We start from the raw sequence: 3,524 nt of genomic DNA, 5'->3' as shown, positions 1-3,524 counted from the left end.
CGAGCGGGATCCCCAAAGGAGCGGCTCCGTCACGGCTTTGGAAGCGAAATCACTCGCGATGGGGTCAGTTCAACTTGGGGAAGTGTCTGTGCGGGAGGTTAACCCTGTCCGGCTGCAACAGTCTCAAGGCGATTTTAGTTAATTGATGTATGTGCATGTCAATGCCCCGTCCTCAGAGACTTAAACTGAAATAAGTGGAGTTTAAAATGAAGTACGTTGCTGATAACACAAAGTTTTGTGCTGGTTCAACTAAGTCACTGTTTTAATTATACCTGAAGTTCAATTGGGTGTTCAGCCTGGAGAAGAGAAGGCTCTGGGGGAGACCTTAGAACCCCTTCCAGTGCCTAAGGGAGCTCCAGGAGAGCTGGGGAGGGACTCAGGGAGGGCAGCCATGGGACGAGGGGGGGACAGTGTTTTACACTGAAAGAGAGGAGATTTAGATGAGATGTTAGGAAGAAATGCTTGCCTTTGAGGGTGGTGAGCCCCTGGGGCAGGTTGCCCCGAGAAGCTGTGGCTGCCCCATCCCTGGAGGTGTTCAAGGCCAGGTTGGACGGGGCTTGGAGCAACCTGGGCTGGTGGGAGGTGGCCCTGCCCAGGGCAGGGGGGACAGGGAACTAGATAGTCTTCCAACTTAAACCATTCTATGATTCTATCATTGTATTTTATTTTGCTGACTAAACCCGATAGCTGAAAAGTTAGGAGGAAGCCTGTGCATACAGATATCAAGGCTAAGTTTTCATAATTTGAACTATTTAGTGTCTGTGGCAAGTCACCAGGTGGTTTTTCCTAGAGCTTTTCCAAGGGTATCCACGCCATACGGTAGGCACTGCTGCCTGGTACCTCTTCAGGCTCTTGCTTGTACATACCAAGGTCCCTTTCTTTACAGATACCATAGCATGTCTTCATTGAGACATCCCTAGAGCTGGCCGGCCTCCACAATGAACCCGCTGGGGGCTGAAAGAAAAAAAAAATGCCACCTTCCTCATCTATCTACTGCCCTCCCGACTCCCTCTCGCACAGAGGAGGGGATGTGCGGGGTTGAAGCAGAAATGGTGCAGTAGTTTCCCAGAGTGTGTTGTCTTGTCAGTCACAGGAGAGTCACGGTCCACTTCTTAACGGTTGGGGTGGGCATTGCTCAACTCCTCTGTGACTTCTGTTCTCCCTTGTGGAATTTTATTTCTGAGAGGTGCCACAGAGTCTATAGACTCTACCGGTACTGCCCAGTGCCATTACAGTCACAGAGCCGCATAATCCTCACATCCTGATAAGGGAACATCAGACTCTTATCTTCAGTTTTTCAGCCTCCTCTGCTCAGATACTGATATTCAACTGTTCTGTGTGTTAGGGAAAGCAGAAGGCAATATTGCTTCAGACTACCTCATAGATCTGTTGAGAATACAAAAGAAGGTAGCTCTCAAACACTTCTCTAGACTGTAGTACGTATTTAAAGATGATCACCTTTCCAGCATAGATGCTAAGAGTTTCTGGGTGCTGTTACTGTGCGTAGGAAAAGGGAAAGATGACCTTCAGTAACGAAGTGGGAGGGCACTGCATGTGATAACAATGCCGTTGCTGAAGAATGGCATGGCTAGATGTTCATCCAATTATCATATGAAAAAAAGGTTCAATTTCTAGTTTCAATACAGAGGAATTTAAACCTCGTAGTCTCCCTGGAACGGATAGTGAAAACCAAAGTGAATTGTTCGTTCTGTAAGAAACATGCTAAAATAGGCGCTATGTGTGAAGTCTCTGTGTGCTTCTACAACCTACAGTACTGTATTTGCTGACCACCTCCCGGGTGATTGGAAAGATAAACAAATGCAAACTAAAGTCTCTTTTTCCTCCTCTAATTAGAAGAGTAGAATATTTCATTGGTAACTCCAGGCTTCATTTTATTAACATTCTGTTAACACATACTGTACATGTAGCTAGATGGGATTAGCGTGAACCTAATTACATTTGATACAGTGTTTGAACATAATTGCTGTGATTGTATAAGGCCCAAATTCTTCTATCCTTTGTCCTAAAAGCTATCTTCATCAGGCTTCTCATCAAAACCTTAGTTCCATCTACACTGCAAACTGAAACAGTAGTTTACTGTATTCCACTACATAGTTTATGTATGGTCTTGCTCCAAGTTCAGTGAAACACATCTTTTTCCTAGAGGATTAGAGGATATATGATTCTTCTTATTCTCCCCCCTCCTCTCCTTTTCTTTTTCTTTTTTGTAAGTTTGAGGTTTTGTAGAAAAATTACAGAAACCTTCACCAAACAAACTGCAGTCTGAATGGAAACTAATCCCTCTTCTGTTTCCTTCAGTAAGAAGTTCAAGGATGAATAGCCACGACAGTTTCTTTTGCAAACGATGTCTCAACTTTGAATTTTCTGATAGGAAATTAAGATAGTAATAAGAAGTCCTAATATTGGCACCTACAGAATAGGAAACAGACTTAGATGGGATAACTAGGGAAACAAGACGAGGAAAACTCCACCATCCTTTACACAGAAGACCGTTGCTATCTAACTAGCATAGATATACTTGCCCTTGCTTTATCACAGCTTAGAAAATGTTCCTTACATTTTTAAAAGTGGAAGTAATGCAATTAATTATGTTACTTACAAACTTGCATACATATAAAAAAACCTCATCGCTTCGTGCCTTTTCATCAATAACCATAAAAATGAGCCTACTAGATGGGAGAGGTGGACAATATTTATGAGGGTTATATTTTATAAAATTTTTTTTGATAGCTTTCACCTAAAATGTCACTCTTTGGAGTGGATCCTACGATGTTTAACAATGTAGTTGAATTTACACTACAAACCTGTTCATACAGAGGGCAGTACTTTGAACCACCCTTGTACCATGCTGCGTATTTTCATTAAACATATTGGCCAAGTTCATCATACTTTGGGTTTAAACTGGATAAAGGGTTCAGGAGAGCTCGGGGATGAGGACTAATGAATACATAAATAATCTGATCACATAAGGCTCATTCAGAATGCATAAAAAAGGAATGTAATTCCCTTTTGATATATAGTCAAAAACTAATAACTGAAAAGATCAGTTTAATACTTTCATGACAAAGAGCAATTTGCTAGGCAGCTGTCAGCTGATGGGTATTTATAGAAATTCAGCATTTTTCCTCTGTAAAACTCAGACTAGAGTGGATGAGAGCAGCACAAAACAAGTGTTTCTGGCACTGACTTTGTCACCCGTTGCTAAACTGTAACTCTGTAATGTGCTTCTCCCAAATCACCTATTTGGGATCTAATTGTGGTCCCTCTCAGTTTAGCAATACAAGGTGGATCACAGGTCCCTAAGAGATAGCTGGAGCTGCCTGAAATGACAACTCAAATTTTCCAGGCTCAGCTGAAAAGACACAAGATAAGCAACTATTACACACCCTTTATTCTTCCTCCTTTTCCCCATCGTGGTCCTACGGTAAGGGCAACTCAGTACTGCTTGACAAGTTGGGTAAAATTGTTGGACATGGAGGTTTTGCAGGGCTAATGCAAATGTG

Source organism: Charadrius vociferus, unplaced genomic scaffold (assembly GCF_000708025.1).
Source record: "Charadrius vociferus isolate BGI_N301 unplaced genomic scaffold, ASM70802v2 scaffold472, whole genome shotgun sequence".
Lineage (NCBI taxonomy): Eukaryota > Metazoa > Chordata > Aves > Charadriiformes > Charadriidae > Charadrius > Charadrius vociferus.
The sequence above is the reverse complement of the archived record's forward strand: the minus strand, read 5'-3'. Positions refer to the sequence as shown.